The sequence below is a fragment of the Camelus bactrianus genome, chromosome 28 (genome assembly GCF_048773025.1).
Source record: "Camelus bactrianus isolate YW-2024 breed Bactrian camel chromosome 28, ASM4877302v1, whole genome shotgun sequence".
NCBI classification, from domain to species: Eukaryota; Metazoa; Chordata; class Mammalia; order Artiodactyla; family Camelidae; genus Camelus; species Camelus bactrianus.
The window spans coordinates 17,903,010-17,919,054 of record NC_133566.1 but is presented as its reverse complement, the minus strand read 5'-3'; the positions used below and the strand labels follow the sequence as shown (position 1 = coordinate 17,919,054).

Here is a 16,045-nt window from a genome sequence, read left to right as displayed (position 1 = left end):
CCTCCAGGCTGCTCCCATTAACTGAGGTCCTGACGCCTCAGACCTAAAGGTTTCTTCCTGGCTCCAGCCCCTAGAATCCCTATACTCTTTTCCCAAGAAGCCACTAAAGGGAGTAAACCAAGATATAAGAAGATATTGGTGATGGCGAGGCTGTGGAGAAAAGGGAACCCTCTTACACTGTTGGTGGGAATGCAGTGTGGTGCAGCCATTATGGAAAACAGTATGGAGATTCCTCAAAAGACTGAAAACAGACTTACCATGTGATCCAGCAATCCCACTCCTGGGCATATATCCAGAGGGAACCTTAATTCAAAAAGATACATGCACCCCAATGTTCATAGCAGCACTATTTACAACAGCCAAGACATGGAAACAATCTAAATGTCCATCAACAGATGACTGGAAAAGAAGCTGTGGTATATTTATACAACGGAATACTACTCAGCCATAAAAAAGAATAAAATAATGCCATTTGCAGCAACATGGATGCACCTGGAGATAGTCATTCTAGGTGAAGTAAGCCAGAAAGAGAAAGAAAAATACCGTATGATATCACTTTATTATCTCAAGGGGAAATAAAACATTGAACTGGAAAGGAAAAGTACCTAGTTTACTAATTGGCTCAGTTCTGAATAGCACTGACATGTTATCATAATATAAACACTTGCTATTGATGTAAGAAAACAAAGATGTAACCGTATCAGGAGGACTGGGAAGTAGGTAAAATGAATGTGTTGGGGGGCAGTTTGGGGCAGGACACAGAACCAAAGTCCTCATTTCCCAAAGTGGGAATATCACTGTCAATACCTAAAACTTAAAGTTCAAGAAGTAATAAAGCAAGCATGTCATTACAAAATAAGGATTCAAGAGCAAATAGGAGAGGTGGGAGAAGGAGATAAGAATCTTCTATATTTAACAAATCTTATAGACCCACTTGACTCTTTACATGTAGAGCTTTGACTTTAAACACATACACAAAAATTATAAAACTGTACTATTTTTTAAAACTAAGTTTAAAAAGGAGAAGAAGAGCTCTAAACAGTCTCATTTCAGTAATTAAAACTCCCTTCCAAGGTAGCCCACCCAGTCAAAGTCAAAACTGCAAACTTAAATTCAAAATCAATACTTCATAAGCCAGGAAGAGAAAGAAAGACACCATATGATATCATTTATATGCGTAATCTAGAAAAATGACATAAATGCACTTATTTATAGAACAAAAAACAGACTCACAGACAGAGAAAACAAACTTATGATTATAAATCAATAAACAATGTAAAAACATTTTTTATAATTAAAAAAAAAGAAAACAAACTTACGGTTACCAGAGGGAAAAGGGGTGGGAAGGGATAAACTGGGAGTTCGAGATTTGCAGACACTAACTACTATATATAAAACAGATAAACAACAAGGTCCTACTGTACAGCACAGGGAACTATATTCAATACCCTGTAGTGACCTATAATGAAAAAGACTATGAAAAGGAATATATGTATGTTCATGTATGACTGAAGCATTGTGCTGTACACCAGAAATTGACACAACATTGTAAACCGACTATACTTCGATAAAAACAAAAATTGTAAGCAGAGATGATAGTCAAGCAAAAACAAAACAAAACAAAATCAACACTTCAGTCCCATGTGTGACCAGGACACCAATTCCTCACTCTGAAAAGGGAGCAATTAAAGAGAAAATAATTGAACATTAGCCTGTCCCTGTGTGTGTGTGAAACAAATGTGACAACACACTGAGGACTACTGGTTTAGGAAGATGAGTATACAGATGTTCATGGTGCTATCCTTTCACTTTTTTAATTTTTAAAATTTTTTTAATAAAATTTTTAAAGATTACACTCCATTTACAGTTATGACAAAATATCGGCTCTGTTCCTCACATTGCACAAGACATCCTTGCAGCCTATCTTGCACCCAACGGTTTGTACCTCCCACTACCTCACCCCTGTGTTGCCCCCCTCCCCACACTGGTAACCACTAGTTTGTTCTCCACGCCTGTGAGTCTGCTTCTTTTTTGTTACACTCACTAGTTGGCTGTATTCTAGATTCCACATATAAGTGATATCATACAGTCGTTGCCTTTCCCTGGCTGACACATTTCATCGTGCTCTTCTTTAAACTTGTCTGAATGTTCGAAAACGTTCGTGGTGACAGCTGGAGAGGGGGGAAGGAGGGAGAACCCCAGTCCCACATCTAACTCTAAGCCTGCTCAGCCTGGCCTGTGCCTCTGGGAAGGGGAGCATGTCTGTTCCTTCACTCTTTCCTCTTTCCCCTCCCTCTTCTGTCTGACCTTCCTCCCTGACTGGGAGCCTCAGAAGAAGCAATGGGAAACAGAGAAAGTCTTCCATTTCTGGGATTTGCCGGCCAGATCGAACCCGCGTGCCAGGCACAGTCCTAGGTCGCCCAGGTGCTCGGAGACAACTCGTCCAGGCAGGTCAGCTGAGTGGTTGGGGCAGGCGGCAGGAAGTCACTCATTGGCATGAGCTGATTTGTATGCGGGGGCAGGAGAATCTGCAAGGAATTGTGTGAGGTAACAGGGTGGCATCCTCTCTAGTAGGCGCCTCCCCTCGGGCACGGGAATCACCCAGAAAGGGCCTTGGGGAAGGTATTTCACCAGCGACTCCGTGGGGCGTGGGTGTAACAGTCCCCGGGACACAGGGGCAGGGGGCAGGGATGTGGTCTTCCCTCCTCTGCACGGATGCAGAATAGCCTTGGGGCCTGTCCACATGCGGGTCCTCAGAGGACAGCCCCTCCCGGAGAGACAGGCCTCCGGTGTGGACATCAGCCTTCGCTGCTGGCCCCTGGCAGCAGGGCCAGGGCTGTGACCTCCTGAGGCATCACAGGCCACTGTCAGCAACAGCAGGGGCAGTGCCATGAGGGGACTGCAGCCGCCAGGCTGATTTATCTGTCAGATAGCCCCAAAGCTAGCTCTGAGTCCAAGACAAGCTGGGTCAGACGCGGGGTGGGAATCCGAGTTCTTGGCCGGAAGGGAGCAGAGCCAGGGAAACTGAAATTACGTTTTTGTCATTCCTTTACCCCCACACAGTATGAGGCCCAGAAAACTTTTGCTTCGTTTTGTTTTTCTCCGTATAGTCTTTTATAACAGCTTTTTGACATGCAACTTACAGTCCAAAAAATGCACACATTGAAAGCAGACAATTTGATCATTTCTACATAGGCATACACCAGTGAAACTATCACCATAATCAAGATAATGAACATTTCCATTGCCCTCCAAAGTTTCCTCAGGCCCCTGTGTAACCCCAGTGCCAGACAATCATCGGAGCTTTCAGTCCCACAGATCAGTTTGCGTTTTCTAGAATTTTATATAAATGCAATCGTACAGTATGTATTCCTTCGCGTCTGGCTTCCTTCGGCATAATTATTTCGAGGTTCATCCATATTGTTGTGTGCATCATTCATTCCGTTCGTCGCCAAGCAGTTTTCCATCACGTGGATGTCTCACGGTTTGTTTATTCACTTGCTGATGGCATTGAGTTGCTTCCATTTTTAGTAATGACAAATAAAGCTGCTGTAAATATTCCTGACATGTATTTGTATAAACACATGTTTTCATTTCCTTTGGGTAAATAAAAACCTAAGAGTGGAAAGTCTGAGTCATATACAGTAGATATACGGTAGACATATGTTTCAATTTTTAAGACACTGTCAACTTGTTTCCCAAGGTAATTGTATCATTTGTTCTAGTTCTTCCACATCCTCATCATCTGCACTTGGTGTGCTCAGTCCTTCTCATTTTAGACATTCTTATAGGTGTGTAACGAGGCCTAAAGAGTCTGGAGATATGTTATCTTCTTTGGTGCCAAGAATGGCGCCAAGTCTGGAAATACTTGTTGCTTGATTGATCAGTCTTTTTCAGTAAATGGAATTAGCTACAAACTGGTAGTCCCACGGGTTAAGCTGTGCCTAGTCAAAGGCACAGACGCAAACACAGAGACAGTGAGGATCAGAAGACAGAGTAGGCGATTGGTAAGGAGGTGGCCTGGACTCTCGTTCCAGTCCGTCATCTAGTCAAAAATTAGGTAAGTAGCCATGGGCAACTCACTCAACTTCCCAGAGGCTCAATTTTTTTTTTATCTGTACAATGAGAACATTAGAGTAACTGAATTGCAAACGTTTACAGGTGATCAAAATTATACGTATCAGTGAAGAAGAATTTGCTATATTACGTTAGAGAAATTTCATTCCTATGAGAGATGCAAATTTCCAGAGATTTTAAGGACTCCATCAGATGCAAAAGCAGGGAACTTAAATATTTTTGAGTCTTGATTTTGTTACCAGGAAATTCACCTTTTGTTTGATTTCCCCAACTACCTCATAAGGAAAGCACGGCTACCCCATTTCAGATGATAGAAAACGTTTGTCTGTCAGGCTGCAAGGTCGGGCTCTTCTTGCTGCAATGATAAAGGAAGCAAGGAGTTCCCTACAGATGCATTAATCACTCAAGACCCCTGCATATGGGAGCTCCGTCCCCCTCAAACTGAATAGAGTTGCAGTTTCATGATAATCTCAGTCCTCCTCAACCCAATCCTTAACGTGAATGGTTTAGCCAGGCCTTGCCTCTAGAGACAAAGTTGCTAAGGATTTAAAAGAAGAAAAATGCGGTTCACCTCTGCTCCACTGGAGAGGAGCAGAAAGCGCAGCCCACACTGTCCTCCACGCCTGGAGGATTCGGGGTCATGAGTATTTCAGGAGGGCCATGGGCGAGCTGAGGCTTCACTGAGGAGAGCAACCAGGTCACTGAGGGGTCTGAGAGACAAGCTGGGAGAGGGGCAGTTAGAGCAGACTTGGGGAGGGGGGGCCACGCACGAGCGATGTCTCCATGTTCCTCAAGAGCTCTGCTGCGGTGTCCGCACCTCTGTGCATCTTTGAAGGCACACCTTGGATAAACAGATGGGACTCACAGAGGCATTTACAGGCTTTGGTTCACCAAAAGGGAGACTATTTTAACAACACAGAGTGGGCTGCTAAACAAAGTTACAGGTACCCCACTCCACTTCTTGAATTAGCCTCATCTTTGCAGGAAATGCAACTGACAGTACTTACTCCTGCCCTGGGGAAGAGGTTGGACTAGGAACACAGTTTCAGAATTCTAAACAGTAGAAGGTATGGTCACAAACTAGGAGTCTTCTACAGTTTGTGTTTAATGAAACTGAAGAGTTGAGACAGGAAATGCCAGATTAGACATTAACAGAGATTGCATTGAGACAATGCAAGTGGATGGTAATGAAATAATGAGTTCTAGGGCCTGGCTCAATTAGAGTGGGGAGGGCTGGGTCAGAAGCTTTCCCAGAATATTAAGTAACGCTGAGCACGAGGAACAGACTAGAAGGACCTTTATACAGGGGTCTGCCACCCAAAAAGCCACCAAGGTGTCCAACAAAAAGAGGGGTGTGTGCTCACCCCCCTTTCAGGACCTCAGAAGAGAAAATTCCCAAGAAATGAAGGCCAGAGGAAGATCTCTTCATAAAATTTTCATAGGCAATTAGGGAAGACTTTTTTTTTAATGTTTTAAATGTTTTTAAACATTTTTAAATGTTTTTCTTATTATAACAAAAGTAACATTTGTTTGTTATAGAAATGTTTTAAAATAAAGAAAAGCACAAAGAAGAAAATTTAAAACATCTGTGATCAAAAATCCAAAATATTTCTGTTCTTGACATATTGATATACATCCAGCCAGTCTTTTTTGTTTTTTATAAAAACGGGATCATACAGATATGGCTCAGTAGCTAAAACGCAGAACAAAAGGAAAAAAAAAATTTGCCGCCTCTGTCTCAAAGAGCTTGCATTATTATTTTATGAAGTGCTCGTAAAAGCTAACAGTAAAAAATCAAAAAGGGTAAAATTCATTAACAGAAAATCAATGAATTTTTTAAAGTGAAAATTGTGCGCAGTGGCCAAAGTATGGGAAAATGGACACTTTCATACAATGCTGGTGGCTGGGTCAAGGGACACAATCTTCCCGGAAGGACAGTCTGGCAAAGATGTCCATAAACCTTTGGAGTCTGAATTCCACTTTTAGAAATTTAGCCAGAAAAAATTTATCCTATGGAAATTGAGTCCCAGGATGATATAAATATTTGCCTTTATTTTCTTCTCGTAATTTTATGATTTCATTTTTTTAATGTTTAAGCCTTTAATTTATTTGGAATTGAATTTGGTAAGAAGAAAAGAAGGCAATCTTTTCATTTTTTATATTTTCAAAGGAAATTATTAATTCCCAAACACCATTTATTACTTAGTCTATGCTTTCCCCCTCTGGTTTTAAATACTGGAAGTTTGGCTCTTATGTGTGATCCACTGCCTTTCAGGCTGCATTTGAGGACATCTTAGACTGACAGTCAGAGGATCCTGTCTCCTCCCACAAACCTATGAGATAAAGAAAAACGTCACTTCTTCACTTTTCACTTTATTTCTATGAATTCCTTCTTTCCAAACTCTGCAAGGCCACTGGTTCCAGTCTATAGAAATTCCCGGGACCGCAGACAAAGCAGAACTAACCAAAATGGGGAAATTCAGGAAATGCTTCTCTATCAGTTAAGCCGACCCTATGTGGTGACTCAAACTGTCCAGAGCCTAAATCATCGTTTTCCTCCCCGAACCATTTCCTCCTCCAGACTTCTCCATTTCTGTTGTCCAGACTCAAGATCTTGATGTCAGCCCAGAGTCCTCTTTCTTCTCTCTGCACACCGCTGACCCATCACGTCAGTCCCTCCTTCCGCATTCGGGCATCTCAGCTCGGTCCCTCCACCTGGTCGCATCACTGCCCCTCAGACAGCGCCTTCCTCCCCTTCCACCGGGAGGAGCAGAGTGGTCTCCCAGCTTCACTCACTTCCTGTGCTAACAATCACAGTCAGAATTTTCTGCGTCACAGCATCGCTCTGCGCAGAACGCTCCAGGGGTTCCCCCTTGCTCACGAAGTCCAGATGTTATACTGCGCGAGGCCCGCCGCAACTTGGGAACCCCCGCCTACCGTTCCCATCTTTTCTCCTGACTCCGACACAAGCCCTCTACCTCTCTAATATATTTTTATTATTCAGTTGTTATTTCTCTCCTCTTTCACCTCTAGTCTTAACTGGATTTAGGGATATTTATACAAGTATTGAATGAAGTGTTATGATGCCCAATGTTAATTTGTAAAATTTTAAATTACACCACACATTGATGCCCATGTGTTGACTTTTCTCAGTGGGTCAGTAGCCCTCACAAAAGCACAGCTCCCAGGCCCCAGTAAGACCTGGCTTTCTCCAAGCTCTTCTTTTAAGAGACATAAATGTCTGCAAGTTGCACCCTATTCAGTCCTGGAAATTTTGCACCAAAGATTTGATCAGAATACTTTCCTCTAAGTCAAGTAAGAGCTGGAGGCAGAAGAGGCTCGGGGAGACTGAAAATGAAAGCGCTGTAACAGGTCAGAGCAAGCTGGAAGGAGCAATGAGCACCACCAAAGGTGAGCCGGTGACGGCTGCGGCTGCACTGACGTGCGCGGCACACCAGCTGTATCTCTGCGTGGATGGACCAGAGCCCGCTCCCTTGAAGGACACCACACTCTCCCTGCTTGCCCTACTTCCCTGACTTCTGCTTCCCAGTCCCCTTACCTGCACTTCCTGAGTTTTGCCTTCTGACTGCTAGGTGTGCCTCCCCAACTCTCTCACCCACTCTCAAGATTCCCATTGCTAAGGATTCCACATCGCCAGCTCTAGCCCACGGTCTTCTGAGCTCTCAGCGCATGGGTGCACTTCCTACTGGATTCGCCTCACGGGCTCCTCCCACTCCACATCCTTTTCTCCACGTCTGCCACCATTTCTCTCAGAAAATGGTGCTTTGGTATTTATTCCTCACCGCTCCTCCCGGAATATGTATAACTCACATACGTCAACCATCCAAGTGGGTAGCTCCCTTGGTGCCACCTGTCTTCCTCACACCCCAAATCTAACCAATCACCAAGTCGTGTAGAGCCTCCTTCTGATAACTCAAGTGCATCCTTTTCTCCCCATCTCCATGGCCACCATCCAAGTCCAAACCATCCTCATCTCTCACTTGGATGATCCAACAGCCTTCTCCCCTCATTTGCTTTCTCCCCTTCAGAATTCTTACAGATCTTTTGAAAACACAAATCTGATTTGACCACTCCCCTGCTTAAAAACACCTCAAAACTGCCTTCAGGATAAATCCAATGTCCTTAATTTGTTTACAAGGTTGCCTGTGACCTGGCCCTGCCTGCTCTTCAGCCTCATCTTATGCCACTTTGCCCCTCACTCCTTTGACTTCTGCCAGACGGGCCACTTTTCAGTTTCTCTAACGCAGCTTGGTCCTTCTAACTTCGGGGTCTACGCACATGCTGTTCGTTGCCCAAGACACAAATCTCTTTCCCTACACCTACCTGTCCTTCATCTGCCTAAATCCCACCCTTCCTGTCCATTATGTTGCTTTCTCAGAGAGACTTTCTGTGACCTTGCAGACTAGATTATGTGCTCCCCTCCCCCACCTAGTATCTAGCTCCATAGCATCCCATACCACCCCTCTCTTAATAACCACCCACAACTGTGACCATATGTGCAAGACATGGCGTCCCTGGGAGCAGACACTCTTCCATGAGACTCAGGCCATGCTTCTCTTAATCACACCTCATTCCTCAGCTCCAAACACATTCCTGGATCAAAGATCCCCATCTTCTATGAAAGAATGAATGAACTGATAACTTTTAATAATTATTTCAGCCTACTATAACTGACTATAGACAAGCTTGCATTCTACTCAGAATTCCTTTGACTATAACCTGATTTTTGGCTAGTCAGATTTGACATTCCCTGCAGCAAATCTATGCTTTCCATTCTGTGTCAAGGAGGGACCTGGAGCAGTAAGGAAAGATCCAAATTACATGGATGGAGGAGGGGGGAGAATGAATCCTAAAGGGGGAACAGCCTGGGCAAATGTGGAGAGATGGGAGGATGATGGATTGGGGAAGAAGGAAAAAGAAACTAACGCTAAACTGAACACTTTTACAAACACAATCTCATTTAATCCTTCCAAAACTCTATGAAGTAAGAATTACAAGCCCAGTTTTACAGATGAGGCAATCAAAGCTCTAAAACTTAAGGAACTTGCCCAGGGCCACACAGTAGGAGAGACAGACATGAAATGTTATGTCTTATGCTTTTTTTTTTAATTGAAGCATAGTTAATTTACAATGTTGTGTTAGTTTCAGGTGTACAGCAAAGTGATTAAACTATATATTTTTTTCAGACTCTTTGCCATTATAGATTATTACAAGACATGGAATATACATTGTTATTATTATTCCCTGTACTATACATTAGGTCCTATTCTTTATTTTATATACAGTAGTGTGTATATATCAATCCCAAATTCCTAATTTATCCCTACCCCACCACCCCTATCCCCTTTGGTAACTATAGTTTGCTTTCTATGCCTGTGAGTCTATTTCTGGTTTGCAAAAAAGCTCATTTGTATCATTTTTTTTAGATTCCACATTTAAGTGATATCATGTATTTGTCTTTCTCTGTCTGACTTATTTCACTTAATATGATAATATGCCTTACGCTTTTGCTAACCCAATTTCCTCAGCCTGGACTACCTACTCTCCACCTCCTAAATCTAATTCTTCAAGAGCTAAAATGCAGCCTCCAGGAAGGCTTCCCTAATTCTCTGTGTTTGCTTCAGTCACTCTCTTCCCGTCGGTCTGCTCCTGTCTCTATCACAGCACTTCTTTTATTCCGCTTGTTCTACCGTCATCTGCACAAGTCTTGCCCACAAGTTCAAGCCTGTTAAGGGCAAGTGGAGTTTTTTGCCACCTCTTCCCTGTGGCTCCCACTACAATGCCTTAACACATGATGGACCTGGCAAGATGACTTCAGGAAGGTTCCATGGAAGTATGCTATAGGAACACCTGCTTCTCTCCGCCTCCAGGTTCTGCTCCTGAGTCGAGGCTCTCTCAGGCTGCTCCTTCTCGCCCAGGTGAGCCACCATGCTTTGAGCAACCCTGCAGGGGATATAGTGGCATATGGGGAACAGCACTGGATGGTAGACCCCCTGGATGGACGAATCCAGGAGAGGGGAAATTAAGACAGTATTTCTTCCTTGGATGTTCCTTTTATATCAGAACACTCCAAAACTTGTCCAACCTTTCAGATTCAGAAACTTAAACTTCCTTTTCTTGATGGTAATTGAAGGCCCAAATGGCCCTCCATGTATCTCAAGCTTTCTAGAAAACAAGTCTGAGTCATCACCACTTAACAGATGGAATAAAAGTGCCATTTCTTTCTAATTTATCAGCAACTGTCCTATATTTCTGCAGCAGAAGAGGAACTTATTTCTGTTTCTACTCAGAGTGACAAATCAAATTTGCCACTGAAGTCATGAAAAGCGTGTATCTATTTGTGACTCAACTGTACGTGTGGCTGAGAAAGTCTACAAAAGGACAGTAAGGAATGAGTCCAGCGTGGACTCCACTATACGAACATAAAATTTCAAGAGCACAGAGGTGCCCAGAGGAAGAAAAAGGACATGTTCAGGGTAATCATGAAATATGGATTGGACAGTTAGGGTTGGAAGAACCCTAGCCATCATCCAGCACAACTTCCTCCCTTTAGAGATAAGGAAAGCCCAGGGATGTGTGGAAATTGCCATAGGTCAGAGCCAGACTTAACTCTCTTGAAGTACACTGTCTGTCACACTGGCCACTCCTTACCCTGGGCCGGAATTGCTCTAATCAGGGGTCCATCCTCTCCAGCAGCCAGGAGTTCATACTAAAGGAAGGGAGAATATTATGCATTAAGCATAGGACCTTTGCAAAGGACCATCTGCATGCATAATAAGTCAGTCTCACATCATATTAGATGCTTATATTTATGTTTATAAAAAAAATGCCTTGAAAAACTGTAAAGCACCCTATAAATGTTAGATTTTTAATGTAATTATATGATTTGTTTCTGGGATGTTCATTCGACAGTACCAACTTTTATTGGCTATCTTGTTTTCACAGCTAATTGATGTTTATATCTGGAATATCTGGCCAAAATGAAAGCATCTGATTAAGTTCTTGATTTGCTTTATTGGGAAATTCATCTCCCAGAGGCCGAAGAATGTGGCAAGAGGAATGCTAATCTAGACACACTTCTGTCCAAGAAGGAATTGATTATATGAAAGAGGAATTTTGAGAAAAAGTGCATCATACTTTGAAGTTTGTGATAGAGAAAGGAAGGACCCTCAGATACAGTTGTAATCAGAATAGGTTAGGTTTTGCCACAGTAACAAATAAACTCTGAAATCTCAGCAACTTAACACAAATGCAGGTTGTTTTAATCTCATGCATTAGCAGCCACACCTCATGCATTTCTAACCACAACATATGGGACACATGACCTCCGAAGTTGCTGCATCAGGGGAAGTTGGCAATGACGGAGGCACACACTGGTCCTTGATTGCATCAGCCTGGAGGTGAAACATATCTCATCTCACTTCCTGCTCACAGTACATTGGCCAGACAAGCCATGTGTCCCTAATCTAACTGCAAGGGAGACCAGGAAATGAAGACAGGCATTTATCCAGTAATTCCACAAATGGGCAGATGGATATTCAATGAGCATGGTCTACCAAATACATGCTCCTTAGATTTCAGGAAAGCAAATGTCGAAATGCATGGAGTATCTCGTTTGTCTAAAAACAAATCTATGTATGCCTTGAAAAAAGAAAGACTGAAAAGAAATTCACCAAAATAGTAATAGTGACTACTTTTAGTTATTCAACAGTGGGCGGGTGTTTATTTTCTTCTTTTCTTTGCACATTTCCCTACCAATATTTAATAAACATGTTTTAGAATCGAAAAAAGTAAAAAGATAATACAAGTTTTTTTTAAATTGAGAAACAAGTTCAGACCAGAGGTAACTATGACTCCGATGAAGAAAATGACTTGAAAGGAAAGGAAATTCCTTAAAAACGCGCTTCTAATTAGACAGTCAAAATTAACCAGCAAGAAGAAAAGTGAGACACAGGCACAGAAACGACTGCTGCCACACAGGAGACTTTCCCATGAACTCCGATTTCTAAAAGTGCTTCTGTGAAAGACAAAAAAAAGGGCACACAGCCAAAGGAGAAGGAAAAGAGGGGACACAGCCCTATTTACCACCATCGCAAGAGAAGAGAGAAAGGGAATCGAGATACAAACAAGCCAAAAAGGCACATAAATTAGGAAACAAATACCCTTAGGCGAAGAGAAGGGGTCACGGCCAAACGGGGATTTGCCGGCTGATCATGAAACTGTCCCTTCCTGATTCTGCCAACTTGAATTTCTCCATCTTCCCCAAGCCACAGCCATCCCTCTGCTCTCCAAGTTCCACAGCACTTGCCCAAAGTTTCTGCAAAGTTAAATGGGTAAAGATGTTAGTGGGGTCTACACAAGGCCCTGCCTTTCTGGCTCTTGCCTTTCTCCCCATCCTCATTTCACCACCAGTTTAGCCTACCCATCACCCCAACTCTGGGCTCCAGCCTCAATGCCCTACTTGAACTGTTTTGGCCCCCATGGAATTTGCTCTGCCTGGAATATTCCCTCTTCCCTCTCCATTGAACTACCCACGCCCTATCTAAGACTAGCTCCTCTGTTCAATGCGCACACTACACGTATCTCAGTTGGTACACATCTACTCATGTGGGGGTTACTGATCAGTACTGTCAGCTTGCAGGAGAGCAGAAACCATGGCTGTTTTGCTCACTGAATAGGGTCTCTTTTTTTTTTTAAACTCCTTTTTTATTTACGGGCGAGAAGCCATGGAGAGATATCTTTTCTTCACTTTACCTTTTACTAAAGAGCCAGGATATTTCAAACTAGAAATCAAGAAACAGTGAGTTTCCATTTTCATTCCTACTCTTATAATGAACTCTCCGTGTGACCTTGAGACTTAGGCATTTCCCTTCTCTGAGCCTGCTTCCTCTGTAATAAAGTGAGAGTTTAATTTAGATGGAATCTGAAGTGCATCGTTCTCCAACATATATCATTCTATGTCCTTCAATAGAGGAGACAAAGCAGAAACAAATCAGAAATCAACAAGAGCAAAGGAAAGGAAGACGTGCTAAGAAAAAGAGAAGGTCTTGTGGTTGGCTGAGGCCATGCTCTGGAGTCTGAATCCCATTTAGGCAACTTGGTAACCTTGTGACCTTAGACAGTTGCTTAATCTTCCGGGACCTTGACTTCCTCTTCTGTAAAATGTAATAAGAATGCCTACCTTGCAGGTTTGATTAGAGATTAAAGGAGATAATGTATTATAATGCCAGGATCATCAAAGACATGGTTAACTGTTAGACCCTTTCCTCTTTCCCACTGTCACGGAATTTAAAAACATTATAACTAAACAGGGCGAGGGTTGAGCCAAAGGGTCAATCGTCTCTGCATGTGATGCTTTACACGCACTTTATTCCTCTGAAGAGGCTTTCTATCACCTAAAAGGAAATAATTGCTGTTCCCTTATAGAGAAAAGTCATGTTTTCTCTCTTCATTCAAGCACCCTGAGAGATCCAACTACATGCAATGATTTTAAAGTTGGTTCTGTAGACGATTATAGGCATTTCCTGTCTCCACGTACAATAGCAAGAGCGTCACTAAATCCCCAACCAGACTCCACCATCGACCATGCACTCAGGTACGCTGATCACCTTCACCCCTTTCCTGTATTTCAAAGAAAAAAATCAAGATTTCATTGGAGGGAGAGAAGAGAGATGGAGGTTATTTCAAACCATTTTTCTTTTTTTTTTTTAACAAAGAATCCTACAATCACTGAATGATACACTGTTTGAGGCTGGAAAGACCTTTAAGGATGATCAGTTTCAGCCCTGTCACTTGGCGTTGGTGGTGATAAGAGACTTGAGCTTCTCTATGCAGCAGAAGGAGAAGATTGGACTTGGGACCTGAATCCAAGCACTGGCTCTGCCACTTTGGGGACCGTCGTTTGGTTACTTAACCCCTTCAAAGGTCCTCAGCTGTGAAAGGGTGTGGTAATCACTACCTCTCGTAGGTAAAGCGAGGCGCCAGTGAGACAGGGCGGGTGAGAGAGAGCTCTTTGTGAACTATGTAAAGCAGTTTTCAAAGGAAAGCATCACGTGATTTTTTGGACCCACAGCTTCTGGAGCTTATAAAGCATATCCACTCACCTACCAAAATACTGCACTATCTCATCTCACATACCTGATTGTGTGAATCATGAAAGAAAAACACTGATGCCCAGCAAAATCCCTGGCATAGAATAAGTGCACAATAATGTTTTTCTGGATGAGTCAGGTAAAACTGATTAAAGAAGGATTTATTGGTGGGGGAGGTGGGCAGGGAGGTAATTAGGTTTATTTGTTTGTTTGTTTGCTTTTGGAGGTGGTACTGGGGACTGAACCCAGGACCTCCTGCACGCTAATCATGCATTCTACCACTTGAGCTATACCCTTCCCCTAAAGAAGTCAAGAGGTGGGTGCGTGAAAAGCCACCCAAAGTGTCAGTCGCACGACAACCCCCAAACACCCTTGGGCTCCAGCAGAGTTCTACCTAGAGTCTCTCCGTGTTCCCTGGGAAGAGGTGGTCTGGTGCTGAGTGAGGCTTACTTGCAAGTCAACCTTTGTTCACACTCACAGAAAAGCAGGTTCCCCCAAACCAAGCAAGGACCTCTCACTCTATAAACCTGACGCACATTGCTTTCTTTAAAAACCAGCTTCCAAGAAGGTCATGTGCAGGAAAAGGCTAGACAAGGCTGCAACCTGAGTTGGCTGTCTAGAGAAAAGTTCAAACCCTCCTTGAGAAAGTCATCAGCCACACTGGAGGAATTCTCTGCAGCAGATGTGACATCGGCCAGGATGGGTGTGGCCACTGACGGTGGAACCAAGGGTATTTTCCTGGATTACCAAAGAGGTGGTATGTATTCCTCCCAGAAACTGAATAACTTCAGGGTTTCAGTGGAGGTTTTCACCTGAAAATGTCCTCCCTGTTGAAGTTTCAAACCATTACTTTCATGAGAGCTCTGTTTTCTTCTGTGAACTCAGGCGTTACGATGATGGCCATACATGACTGTTCCCAAGAGACAGAAGCCATCATTAGTGCTGTTATTATTTTTGTTTAGCTGCATCTCCATAGCAGCCCACGTTCACAGCGTGCTTTGCAATTGTTTCTTAGTAATAGTCCTCACAAGATCTGTGGGAGGCCGAGGGGAATAACCAGGGATAACATTTCTGTGTTGCCTAAAGGAGAACCACAGATACAGAGAATTGGCAGCCATCACTGTTCACAAAAGGATCCACCCCGATCCGTCCAACCTGGTCCTACCCTGGCACTGCCTACAGCCAAGACGCCAGTATTTCCACGGCTCTTATTTATAATTGCTGTAACACCAGGCCTATGACCAGCAGGAACTGGACTGGGCAACTGAATCAGAATCAGAAATTTTGCACCTAGGACAGACCTCAATGACCACCTAACTAGCCTCATTGTTTGCAGTTAAACAAGACCAAACAGAATACTTTACTCAACTCACACAGACCACGTGACTCCTAGTTCTGAGTTTTTTTGCTTTTCAGTATGTTGCGTTGTGGTGCCTTGCCTTCCTCTCTTTACATTTCTATTCCTCCCCCACCTTCTTTTCCCATCTATTTCCTTTGTTTTAAATTATGAGGCTTCAACCCCAACCAGAAAACCTGAAACACTTACCTGCCAAGATTCTGGTGTTCTACCACCCAAACTGGGCTAGCCTCGGGGTGCCAAAAATCTTTGATAGTAACGACCAAGCAGCACTGAATCAGTGCCATTTACAGTCCTTTCCTCTCCCCTAGTCTCCATTCCTGAATCCAGCCACTGGCTCTGGCCTTGCTCACACCTCCCTGAGTCTGCACGACCCTCACACAGCTGGAGTTAAGCCTAGAGAAGGCCAGGCTTCTCTTTGGGCTCTGGAAGATGGCGACTTCGCTCTACCGTGGCCAGGGCACAGTTTTCTCCTGAAGCTCCGCCACTTACTGTCTGA

General features: G+C 43.4%; 1 protein-coding gene across 5 annotated transcripts in view; it reads right to left on the bottom strand.

Moving 5' to 3' along the window:
- The window catches only part of IL37 (interleukin 37), a 107,582-nt gene that overhangs the window by 72,083 nt on the left and 19,454 nt on the right, over positions 1-16,045 (bottom strand). For all 5 annotated transcript variants that reach the window (XM_074354650.1, XM_074354652.1, XM_074354653.1 and 2 more), the window contains exon 2: positions 12,261-12,415. The gene's annotated coding sequence lies outside the window, so the exon portion shown is untranslated. The remainder of the gene's footprint in view (positions 1-12,260; positions 12,416-16,045) is intronic.